Below are 13,610 nucleotides of genomic sequence, written 5' to 3'. Positions count from 1 at the left end.
TCTGCAAATAAATTTTTTGTTTTGATGTTATATTATACTATACTACACTGAAATGTTTAAATGTTTCTTGGATTATCCTTGAATCTTCCTGTCACACTTTCCAGTCTCTCCTGGAGCGCCACACCCTTTGAGAACCGCTGTCCTGGTGGCATGAAGTTCAGAAAGCTGCTCCTTAGAATCTCCAGAAGTGTAGCTATTAATTGAGGGCTTGTTTACATTTGATGTTTATTTAATCTACATATCCTCCATTCAAATTAGACTGGGGTAGTCCACACAACTGTATGTATTTAAATCTGTATATGAGGAGCAACTCTGGTCTTTCCCATTCATACCAGTGGTCATTGCCTTGTAAGACTCAGGGTTCAAATCCCCACTCAGCCATGAAGTTCACTCAGTGACCTTGAGCCGGTCACTGTCTCCCAGCCTAATCTACTACTTCACAGGGTTGTCGTGAGGATTAAAATGAGCAGAGGGAGAGCCATGTGGCCCTCTTGAGCTCCTTGGAGAAAAAGGTGGGACATAAATGAAAATAATAATAATAATAATGCCTTCTCAATGTGAGTTTCCCTTTTTAAAAACCTTGCTCTGTTTTTGTTTTTTTGTTACATTTGACATTCAATAAATAAATAAAAAATTATCCATGCTAAAAGCACTATCTCAAGGCACAGCTAGGATTAACATGAATCCAATTTAATTAACTGCACAATTTGTTCATTCATTCTTTTGTGCTGATCTTTATAGTTGTTTCATACTTTCTGAATGTTGCTAGGTTCAGAGTGTCTGCGGTGGCAAATCCAGTAGCATAGAAATCTCTGCAGTGTGTACCGTATTTGTGCATCCCTTTGTCAGACCGATTATTGTGTTTACAAGGTGATCTCACCAAATTTCTGGATCCATCTTCCATGCACCATTTGTTCCCCCTCCTTGCGTTACAAGCTCTCCGTTCATTTCCTCTTACAGTATCGGTCTCATCAGCCTCCCTTTGCTGGAACACTGCATTTTGATGGAGTAACACATTACATCCCCGCCATTGAGTGTTCACTCTCTGTAAATACCTAAATAAATAAATCCATGCAAGGTTTTAATGCTGCTTCTCTGTAATAAAAGCTGTGAACAAAATTAGATGTCCTGTATATCTGATGCACGAAAGGTTTCCAGCACGAGGATGCAGAATATCTGCTTAAGAATTTGTTGGTTGGAGTCATACAGAAAATTCTGACGGCATGGAATGGCATTTCCCATTTCTCATTATGACCATACTACCTAACCCTTATGAGTGAATGGCTTTATTTTCCTCCCATTAGTCACTTAGAATGTAACAATTACCACCACACCTTTCCACTTTTACAAATAAGACTGCTTTCTTTGTGTGTGATTAAATACTCATGTGCCTCTTTAACCAGTATCTTTTCTGTTTTCTGCTTCCTTAAAAAAAAGAATTCCTTCCTTCCTTTCCCCTTTCTTTTTCGTTAGCCATGTAAAACTGGGACTTGAAACTATTTCCTCCAATTCAAGAGAAATAGTTTAAGAGGGCTCCCATTAGCTTGGGCATGGTGGTGAATGGGTTATTGTGGGGCAGGGTAGCTACATAAAACAGTCTTTGTGCTGACTTGACATCTGTAACCAAGGATAGGAACTGTCAGGATTGTTTCTCAAATGTAATAGAAATATAAAGCTGGTATAGATCATTGTGGGGTATGGAGTATTAAGGGAGGGGTGGTATCTCTGGTGGGGGATATGACTTGCCCCTTCTGGGGTAGGTTGTCCCCCTTTGGTTCCCCACCTGCACTCAGCTCTCACCTGTGGCTCCTAGAAGCTGGCAGCATGTGGCAGTGGTCACACACTGGGAATAGCTGGCTAAACCAGGTGAAGTTATATTTACTGGTAAATGATTCTTTGATTGTCCTTGAATCTTCCTGCCATGCTTGCCATCTTCTCCTGCCACACCAGTGTGGCACACTGCACCCTTTGAGAACCACTGCCTTAGTGGGTGATCAGATGCTGTCAGTCACTTTGTGTTCAGTGGCCCTTCCTCCCAGATGAGTGAGTATCAGGAGGCTTGCAGGTGAAATCTGCAAAACTATCTACGTCTCTTCAATGAACTCATGGAGAGTTACATCCAAGCAAACATACACATGACTGGATTATACAGTTGCATTTTGATGAGACAATGAAAAACCCATTTGAGTGCCGCAGAACTGATATCCTCTTTGTTATCTGGGCTATCCAGTGTTCCGTATGTAGGTAAAGGTAAAGGTGGCGCTGTGGTCTAAACCACTGAGCCTCTTGGACTTGCCGATCGGAAGGTCGGCGGTTTGGATCCCCGCAACAGAGTGAGCTCCCGTTGCTCTGTCCCAGCTCCTGCCAACCTAGCAGTTCGAAAGCATGTCAGTGCAAGTAGATAAATAGGTCCCGCTGCAGCGTGAAGGTAAACGGCGTTTCCGTGCGCTCTGGCTTCCGTCATGGTGTCCCGTTGTGCCAGAAGCGGTAATGTCTTGCTGGCCACATGACCTAGAAAGCTGTCTGTGGACAAACGCTGGCTCCCTCAGCCTGAAAGTGAGATAAGCGCCAAAACCCCATAGTCACCTTTGACTGGACATAACCATCCAGGGGTCCTTTACCTTTTACCTACCTGTGTGTATTTTTTTATTGATTACCCACCCTCCTTTCTACCCTTCTGAAATATGATATTAAGACTATTTTGGCAAGTAGAATCAGACTACCAGCTGCTTGTTCTCCCATTCTTGTGAATGCAATATGTTTCAACTCAGGGCCACCCCACCTATGAGACAAGGTGAAGCGACAGGATCCACAGAGGCAGCAATTGCTGCAATGGCTCCTTGGAGGCTGGAGCAGCCCACCTGCAATTCTGCCTCTACAGCAGCAGCTTGATGAATAGGAGGTGCTTCTGGTGGGGGCCACCCTCTAGGGTCTCCTGGTCCCTGCACACACACCCCCCCCCGTGTGATTCAGAGTGGGACACTTTCCCCCATTCTACAACGGCCTTTGAGTCCCACTTTAACCATCGAGTAAGATTGATTTTATTTCCCCCTTTGTCTGTGGATCTTTATTGCACTCTTGTTCCCAATGTAGATCTTCACTCATCTTTTCTTCTCTGGTGGAGCGCCATTTTGTGGTATGCCTCGGGTGTCAAAATGTATTGAGCCGGCCCTGTTTTAACTGTTTTTAATTCTGAATTTTAAATGGTTGCAACTAATAATAATGGCAATAATGGGTAGTCAGATGTTATTGGACTACAACTTCCACCACCAGCCTCTCTCTCTCTCTCTCTCTCTCTCTCTCTCTCTCTCTCTCTCTCTGTGTGTGTGTGTGTGTGTTAACAGTGTTGCAGTATCTCTCCCCCCCCCCCCCCCGCCCAGCATTATCCTAGGTAGGCATAAATACCATCTTAAATCAAAACTCTTGAAAATCTCCGTTTGGTATGTCCTTTGCTCCTCACAACCTTCTGCATTGTTTGATTTACACTAGAATTGGTTTCACTTGGCTCTTCCGCTCCAAAATGCTGTAATTAATGTTGTCACAGGGCTTATGCCTAGGAGCAAGGATAGCAGCTATGGAATGTGCAAGGCTGGATTCTTCTGAAAAAAATACACCCTAAGTGATTATAGGAGTTCTTAAGACCATTTCAGGAATTCTCATTGCATTGATACTGATCTTTGTATATGACATACTTGTGTTTCCTTTTGCAAAGAGATATTATTCAAGGTAAGGGGCGCGGGTGGTGCTGTGGTCTAAACCACTGAGCCTCTTGGGCTTGCCAATCAGAAGGTCGGCAGTTTGAATCCCTGCAACGGGATGTGCTCCCGTTGATCTGTCCCAGCTCTTGTTAGCCTAGTAGTTTGAAAGCACCCCAGTGCAAGTAGATAAATAGGTCCCGCTGCGGCGGGAAGGTAAATGGCATTTCTGTGCACTCTGGTTTCCGTCACAGTGTTCCATTGCACCAAAAGTGGTTAGGTCATACTGGCCACATGACCCAGAGAGCTGTCTGTGGACAAACGCCGGCTTCCTCGGCCTGAAAGCGAGATGAGCGCCGTAACCCCATACAGTGGTACCTCAGGTTAAGAACTTAATTTGTTCCGGAGGTCCGTTCTTAACCTGAAACGGTTCTTTACCTGAGGTACCACTTTAGCTAATGGGGCCTCCTGCTGCCGTGCCACCGCCGCGCAATTTCTGTTCTCATCCTGAAGTAAAGTTCTTAACCTGAGGTACTATTTCTGGGTTAGCAGAGTATGTAACCTGAAGTGTCTGTAACCCGAGGTACCACTGTAGTTGCCTTTGACTGGACTTAACCACCCAGGGGTCCTTTACCTTGACCTTACCTTATTATACAATGTAAATATTCAGCTTGAAGCCTCTTTTATATTTTGTGTTCACTGAAATGTGACCTCACTTGAGTGCTGAGGCACACTTGGTCAGTGGCGGACCTTGGGTCTCAAATTTCAGCAGCACCCTGTGTGATGGCGAAATCCCCTCCCCCCGGTCTCTCACCTTCCATTCTGCACCATCGTTGCAGCACCTCCTGTGGCGCTCCCAAGACTCCACACTCGGTGCAACCAAACATTACAGTGGTACCTTGGGTTACAGACGCTTCAGGTTACAGACTCCACTAACCCAGAAACAGTACTTCGGGTTAAGAACTTTGCTTCAGGATGAAAACAGAAATTGTGCAGCGGCAGTGGGAGGCGCCATTAGCTAAAATGGTACCTCAGGTTAAGAACAGACCTCCAGAACGAATTAAGTTCTTAACCCGAGGTACCACTGTACAAGTTTGGCCCTGGATTCAAACTTGTGACGCCCAGCATGTGAGACCCAGCATGTGAACCCTACTAGGCTAGGGTTCCTTCAGCAGCCCCTCAGCAGCATGTTTCTCTTATGCCTCCATTTTTGCATGCACGGTACATCAATTTCTCGGATTAGCAAGGTTAAACTTTATAGACAAGTCTGAAATCTTTATATTTGGCTTTTCTATATCCTTCATTCATAATTCATTTGTTTCTGATACATCAAATAATAGCCCAGTTGCTGGCCTAGAGGCTCTCGTTTGAGAGATAGGTTTGATATGTTATCATTCCCAGAATGCAGAAACGATGTGGCCTGGTGCATTTCTAATATTGGATTCTGCATATAGAAAAGAAAGCACACGGTTATTTGCTGATGTACTGCTAATTGAGGGGGGGGGCGGTATTGCAAGAATTGAGTTCAAGCCAAATTAAGCTAGTCACACTTAATTCCCACGAAAATCCATGGAACAGATTTGAAATTGTCTACTTTATATCTCAGTGATTTCAGAGATAACGTGTCCAATATTTATTTATTTCTTATGACATTTATAGCCCACCTTTCCCTCCACAGAGCTCAAGGTGGTGTACACAGCTATCCCCCTCTCCGTTTGATACTCGCAACAACCCTGTGAGATAGGCTAGGCTGAGAGACAGTGACTGTCACCCAAGGGGCTCCATGGCTGAGTGGGGACTGGGACCCTGCTCTCCCAGGTATTTTTCAGCACTCTTAACCACCACTCCACACTGTCTGCACTGTGGCTCCAGCCCACTGCCTTTCCAAAGCACCGAGATCTTCCCATCGCGGCTGCATATTATGTAATAGTCACTATTTTTCTCATGCTTGAAATGTTGACGAAGCAATATTGACATATTTGTATCTGTATTAGCACATGCTCTGTTTTGCACTCATGGTGTGTGGGTTTTAAAAAGCATGTGTGCGTCCTCCCACCTGCATTCTGATTAAGCTCTTTCGCACTTGAGTTTTCCGTGAGCCATAGCTTGCTGGTAGCACATATGCTACTTCAGCCCCTGGTTTCTCTTACCATGGTTGGGAAAGACTCTTTGTTAGCCTCTTTTTAATACAGTCATACCTTGGTTGTCAAATGCTTTGGTACTCGGATGTTTTGGCTCCCAAATGCCGCAGACCCGGAAGTGAGTGTTCCGGTTTGCGAACGTTTTTCGGAAGCTGAACATCCGACGCAGCTTCCTCAGCTTCCGTTTGAGTGCAGGAAGCTCCTGCAGCCAATTGGAAGCTGCACCTTGGTTTTTGAACCGTTCCGGGAGTCGAATGGACTCCCGGATAGGGATTAAGTTTGACAACCAAGGTATGACTAATAATGCTTCCCCATAATGCTTGTGCCTTATCTCAGGGGAAAGGGTTAAGCACTCCCTCCCCGGCGCTTGTTTCCCATCAAATTAGCTTTAAAGTGGCTTTAAGTAAAGAATGCAGGTGGCACTGTGGGTTAAACCACAGAGCCTAGGACTTGCTGATCAGAAGGTCGGCGGTTCGAATCCCTGCAACGGGGTGAGCTCCTGTTGCTCGGTCCCTGCTCCTGCCAACCTAGCAGTTTGAAAGCACGTCAAAGTGCAAGTAGATAAATAGGTACCGCTCCGGCGGGAAGGTAAACGGCGTTTCCGTGCGCTGCTCTGGTTTGCCATGTTAGTCATGCTGGCCACATGACCCGGAAGCTGTACGCTGGCTCCCTTGGCCAATAAAGTGAGATGAGCGCCGCAACCCCAGAGTCGGCCACAACTGGACCTAATGGTCAGGGGTCCCTTTACCTTTAAGTAAAGAAAAATACGTTTGGAGATCTGAGGCCAGATTTCTCCTGCCACATGTAATTTGGCCTTTAGCTACTGGTAAATTCCATCAGTTACACCCAATCAGTTGGCTCAAGTTTCTATATTGTTTTGTGTCTACTGTCTATTTGGCAACGTAGTTCCAAATAATACTATAGCAAGTCTTTCCTCTCTTTACTGTTTAACGTACCATCTCTCCATCTGTGTCTTAAAAATAAAAATCTAACCCTTTCTGCTGCATTGGTTGTGTGACTTTGTGGTCTTGTTGCTCATCTATTGCCTGCATATCATTCTGCAGATACACATTCATATTTTACATATCAGCCCCCAGTATTCTCAGGCAACCAGACTCACTGGCGCCTGCTGTGAATTGACCTATTGGACTTCTCCAAGTTCAGTTTTTACCTAATGACAGGCAGCTGCAAACCACCCACCAGTTAAAATCCCCCTGCTATGCCCAGGAGTGACACTATGTCAGAGAATTGTGGGAAATGTAAAATGATGGGTGGCTCACAGCTGGTCACTGCAGATTGCAATCCTTCTGCCTGCCACTGCTGCTAATCTCACCAGTGTTGGGGTGGGGGTGCCAGATGACCCTTTGCCAGGGCACTCTCTTAAATCTGCAGCTACCCTACATCCAATAACATCCTGAATGATAAAGGCTATGATTTAATGGGTGGACAGAGCTGAATGTGAGTGAAGCAAGCTGGCCGTGCATCTGCACAATTCCCTCTGCTGGTCTGTTACAATCTAAGGGATGCGGGTGGCGCTGTGGTCTAAGCCACCAAGCCTCTTGGGCTTGCCGATCAGAAGGTCAGCGGTTCGAATCCCCGTGACCAGGTGAGTTCCTGTTGCTCTGTCCCAGCTCCTGCCAACCTATAGCAGTTCAAAAGCACGCCAGTGCAAGCAGATAAATAGGTACCGCTGTGGCGGGAAGGTAAACAGTATTTCCATGCACTCTGGTTTCCGTCACGGTGTTCCGTTGCACCAGAAGCGGTTTAGTCCTGCTGGCCACATGACCCAGAAAGCTATCTGTGGACAAACGCCAGCTCCCTCGGCCTGAAAGTGAGATGAGTGCCACAACCCCATAGTCGCCTTTGACTGGACTTAACCGTCCAGGGGTCCTTTACCTTTTTACCTTTTTTTATTACAATCCTTAAACTGTGACTGCTCCACCCAGTAATTTTTCCACTTCTCGATAGGTTTGGTGAAAATCAAGGTTCACCCATCCGTTGACACCACTGTTTTCCTTTATACAACCAGGGTTTCCCTCCACATCTCTTATGTTTTAAACTCCTGCCCTCTCCCTGCATACAGCAGCCACCATTACAGATAGGAGAGTATTAAATTTCACTGTCTGCCCAGAGGCACTGAAGGTGATATACCAGTGATAAAACAGTAAATACAATTCATTTTTTAAGAAAATTAATCCAAAGGCATAGCCACCTCAAAGTACTGCACTTCTGCTTTGAAATCCGGCTTGCTTTTATGTTTGTATCGCAAAAATATTGTAGAACAATGTAGCCAAAGTCCCAATGAAAGAAAAGAGTTACTCAGTTATGAAATAAAAAAAAATGAGCTACAAATATCCTATCATTACATGACAGAGTAAGCTTACCTAACAATGGCAGGATATAATTGATACAAAAAGTACATGTACAAGCCTGCTGGGACAAAAGGTTTATCCTTACTACAGGATTGCTCTCAGGGGTTGACAGCTTGATCCCTAAGAGTTGCAGAACCAGCGCAGAAAGGAGAAATGGGAATCGTAGGGAACTCCCTCCCGTGTCTGCTGTGAGAATGAATAAGAATTTTGCAACATTCCAGGCAGTGAGAAAGGCAGAAATAATTAACAATACCTTCTGGCAAAGAAAAGCTTATTGCATTGACATTTACGCTAGCTAGATTGTATGAATCATTGCTTAGCCAGGTCAAACCTTTTAGCGCGTGTAATCTTTCTATTGCGTTCACTGATTGCCCACTAAAGCTATCTAGTTACAGCTTAATTAAAGTTCTCTATCTTATCCAGTGCTGAGAATGAGTTCAGCTAAAAACTAGCACAAAGGGGATCTCAGAAAACTGGGAAAGCTGACACCGTGTTACCCAAATATCTTCAAAAATTAATTCAAGTCTAGACTGCAAACTACATAGGCAAGGTTTATGGGACTGTTTCTCCACACTTAATTATACTGCACGATCATATTACTTGACATGATGAACTGATTCTCTCCTCTATAGAGAAAGAGACTGTATGCCATGTTTTCACTGCTGGGCTCAAATATTGCTATATAACATTAGTGCCGTTAACTAATTCTGCTTTTTGCATACCACATCTTAAGACTGTGCCTACCAGGGCATTAATGTGAATGTGCGGCAATTTTTCTATATGTGCATTCAGGGCCGGCCCACCCATGAGGCAAACTGAGGCATCTGCCTCAGGCGGCAGGATCCACAGGGGCGGCATGTCCTGCCTCTGGTATTGCATTGCCCACTGCCGCAGTGGCAGCAACGGCAGTGGCATGCTCCTTGGAGGCTGGATCTGGCGCTGCCTCAGCAGCCCCACCAATTCTGCCTCTATGGGGGCCTCTTGGTGACTAGGAGGCACTGCTGGTCTCCAAACCTTAGGGAGGAAATATTTGGGGTTGCCACCTGGGGTCCCCTGGTCTCTGCACCCATCCAGCGTGATTCAGAGCAGGCCCCTTTCCCCTCTGCAGTGGATTTTGATTCCCACTTCAGCTGGGAGGTAAGGTTGATTTGATCGCCCGCTTGTTCCTGATTTAGATCTTCACTTTTTCCCTGGCTGGGGGGGGGGGGGAGCATCATTTTTTGGTTTGCCTCAAGTGCCAAAATGTCTTGGGCTCGCCCTGTGTGCATTTGTGTAATAAACACACTAGACGTAACCGGCTGTACGTTTGAAAAAATAATATATACTATTCATTGTATTGAATTGTAGATTTCAACAGAAGTACCGGTAGCTTATAAAGTTCAATGAAAAAAGTAGAAGACCCAGTGGATCAGTTCATTCTCTAATCAGTTTATGCATAAGGTCCATGTATGTGAAAGTGTATTGTATTTATTTGCATTACCTAGAGCTTGTACTACTGGTGAAGCCCAAGACAGTGAAACAAGGCTAATATTCTGGAAATCCTTGTCTTAGACTCTGTGAAAGGATTCTGTGGAACTGCAACAACCTTTCGTGTGGATTGTTGGACTCTATGAACTGACAGGTGGAATAGACACTTTCACATATATAGACCTTATGCATACTTCTGTTGAAATCTACAATTAAATACAATGAATGGCATATATTATTTTTTCAAACGTACAGCCGGTTACGTCTTGTGTGTTTATTGAATATGTTTCACGTAACCAGAGGTTTGTTGCTGCTGTGTGCATTTGTGAACATTCATCCATATGACATCAAGGAACACGTTGCTGAAAACATGAAGACCAACAACAAGATGTTCTTTAAATATACTAGTAGTAGGAAACCGCCTAGGGCAGTGGTTTTCAACGAGTGTGCCGTGGCACCCTGGGGTGCCTTGAATGATGGTCAGGGGTGCTGCGGGCAACACTGGCCTCTATCGCTCTTTCTTTCCCTCCCTTCTCTGATGCCCTTTGGCATCTTCCTCCCGAAGGCTTGCACAGCTGATCATTGCAGCAGCCCTGGCCAAAAGCACCCCAGGAGAATGGTGCCTCTGGGAGGCACCTCTCTTTGGGGCGGTGGTGGGACAAATCAAAGACCTGGGGCGGCAGCAGCAGCTGCCCGGAGGACTCCCAAGGAGAGGAGGCTGAGGGAACACTCCACAAGGGAGGGTGTTCGAAAAAGAGTGAGAGGCTGCCAGCTCTGCAGGCAAGGGGTGACATAACTGGGCTCCTAAGCCCCACAGGGGTGCCTCAGAAAGAATGTATAGTGGTACCTCGGGTTAAGAACTTAATTCATTCTGGAGGTCCAGGGACGCGGACTTATAAAAAATATTGGGGGGGGGGGCCCGGGAAAGCTCATGAATAATAAATGAGCTCATGAATATGCAAATAAAGTGGCGCTGCCTCCTCGTGAGCGAATAGGGGAGAGCGTGCTGCGCCTATTAATCAGCTCCGGAGCGGAAATTGGGTGGAGCTTTTGCTCAGGAGGGAGGGCAGGAGGCATGCAGCCCGACCCTGTGCATTATGGGCTGGGGGAGGGGCGGCGATGGCGCTCTGCTGGAGGGGCGCCGGAGATTATTGGGGGGCGGAGCCCCCCCAAACGAATTTTTGAGGGGGCTCGGGCCCCCTCAAGCCCTATGGAGTCGGCACCTATGCGGAGGTCCGTTCTTAACCTGAAACCATTCTTAACCTGCGGTACCACTAATAGGGCCTCCTGCCACCGCCGCGCGATTTCTGTTCTCATCCTGAAGCAAAGTTCTTAACCCGAGGTACTATTTCTGGGTTAGCGGAGTCTGTAACCTGAAGCGTCTGTAACCTGAGGTACCACTGTAGTTGGCTAAGGGAGCCCTGGACTCAAAAAGATTGAAAACCCCTGGCCTAGGGACTCAGTTAGACCCTTGGATGACAAGAGAGTCAACTGAGTTATAAAGGAGGATGAAGAGATCCCAGAGAAGCTGAATGCATTACCATCTTGGCCTGAATATAAGCTGCACCTTTAAAGTTGGAGGGGGGGGGAAGAAAAAGAAAAATATCCGAACATATGCCTCTCCTTTCCTCGCTGTTCCTGGCTACATACTGGCGGGTGGGGGGGCTGCGCTGCGTCGCCGGCAGCCTTTCCCCTTCCTCACTCTCCCCCTTTCCGGCCTTGGGGGAGAGGACTGGGGACTACGCACGGGGTGGGCACCGCTTCGCTGCACTCCTGGCTGCATACCGTAAGGTCGCAAATATAAACCGCACACTTTTCAGTTGGAATTGGCGGGGGAAAGTGCGGCTTATATTCAGTCCAATACGGTACAGTGGTACCTCGGGATGCGAACGGGATCCGTTCTGGAGCCCCATTCGCATCCTGAACAGAACGTAAGACGCGACTGCGCTTGTGTGAGTCGTGTTTCGCCGCTTCCGCGCATGAGCGTGACATCATTTTGAGTGTCTGCGCATGCACAAGTGGCGAAACCCGGAAGTAACGTGCTCCATTACTTCTGGGCTGCCGTGGAGTGCAACCTGAAAATACTTATCCTGAAGCGTATTTATCTTAAGGTATGACTGTATTTGAATCTGTTTTCACAATGGAGGATATAGGGCAGATCCCAGTGCCTGAACTAACCTTTGCAGGCGGTGAGTCTGGTGGATAAAGACAGATAGCGATGATGAAAGTTTAAGTTCCAGGCCTGATAGGCAAAATAAAAACTGACAAGTTGCTGGGTCCAGATGACACCCACCGAGAATTTCAAAGAACTACAGTTCCCAGAGTTCCTTTGGATGAAGGATTCTGACAGCTATAGTTCTATGAGCGGAATAAGATTCTCCTAACAACCCTCAGCACCCTTAACAAACCACAGTTCCCAGGATTGGGGGGGGGGGGACCATGACTGTTTAAGGTGGTATGATGATGCTTTAAATGTATAGTGCGGATGAGAGTCTGGCTAGTCAAAGGTGGAGACAGGCAGAATATGGCAGACAACATATGAAGCCTGGCAGAAACAAGAGCAGACTGAATTTTCAAACCCCAGAACTGGTAATCATGGTTTAACTAGACCATTAAAATACAGAGTAGACATTTCCGTTTTCTTTCCAGACTACGTGTTGAGATTCATTCCCGTTAGTAACTTCTGAAACATGAGCAGTCCAGGTTTGCTTTATCTTAAAACCCAACGTATAATGCATGAATACAATTGTGGAATCCTCAGAAAAAGCCAGAATGTAAAATTGCATTTCTGAGTGTTGGTTCTATTGAAAAGGAAAGTCATCTGCCAGAATCTTGATACGTCATGCTAATGAAAACTTTTTTTTGGGAGGGGAGAAGTAATGGGGCATGCAGCCTCTTGTACATCAGTCATGACCTTCGTCTGCAAACAGGTTTTTCATTCTGCTTTCTGCTCTCATGAATAACATTTCAGATTTCCTCCTTATGAACTGGCCTCAAGGTGAGGAGTAGCCTTCATAGTTAACTGGCACACATTTTGGGCATTTGTGATTTTCTAAGCTTCAGGTTTCCCTTGACAGATTTAACCATGGATGAACTATTTATATTATGTAACCACAAACGACATGTAAACAGAGTGGAATCGGATTCAGAAGATTTGTTATTAGCATCAGCCACTAGCCATAGCAATAAAATAAAATACAGTGGTACCTCGGGTTAAGTACTGAATTCGTTCCAGAGGTCCGTTCTTAACCTGAACCTGTTCTTAACCTGAAGCACCACTTTAGCTAATGGGGCCTCCCGCTGCCGCCGCGCCGCCAGAGCACGATTTCTGTTCTCATCCTGAAGCAAAGTTCTTAACCCGAGGTAATATTTCTGGGTTAGCGGCGTCTGTAACCTGAAGCGTATGTAACCTGAAGCATATGTAACCCGAGCTACCACTGTACAGTATACTGAAGAGGGAGGTAAAAACTTAACTACACAAAATACATTCTGGAAGTTTGCATCAATAATCAAATAATACCCGGTAGATCTTATTCTAATTGCCCCTGCTAATTTTTTCGCAGCTTTTGCTGTCACCTGGTTATCTGGATCTGCTAGAGGAAAGAACACAGTAGCAATTGTTGAGTGACCCGGCATGGACAGTAGTAGAGGGGTAATAACTTCACTCCTCAAAGGGGAGTGGATAAAACAGAGTGGATAAAATTGACAATTTAAGAAAATTGCAGATATCAGTCTGATTATTTTTTTGTAAAAACCCACATACATATCAGTTTTATTATGCATTTTGAACAAAATACAAGCATATTACCTCTCACAGCCATGATTCCTTCTAAATCCATGTCTTCTTCTTCTTCTTTGGTGATCACTCGTAGCCGAGTAAGATTGTCTTCCATAAACACGGTTTTAACAAGTGACTGTGGAGGCCAATTCTGGAT

This window comes from Podarcis liolepis (assembly GCF_965112155.1).
Source record: "Podarcis liolepis genome assembly, chromosome: 12".
NCBI lineage: Eukaryota > Metazoa > Chordata > Lepidosauria > Squamata > Lacertidae > Podarcis > Podarcis liolepis.
The sequence above is the reverse complement of the archived record's forward strand: the minus strand, read 5'-3'. Positions refer to the sequence as shown.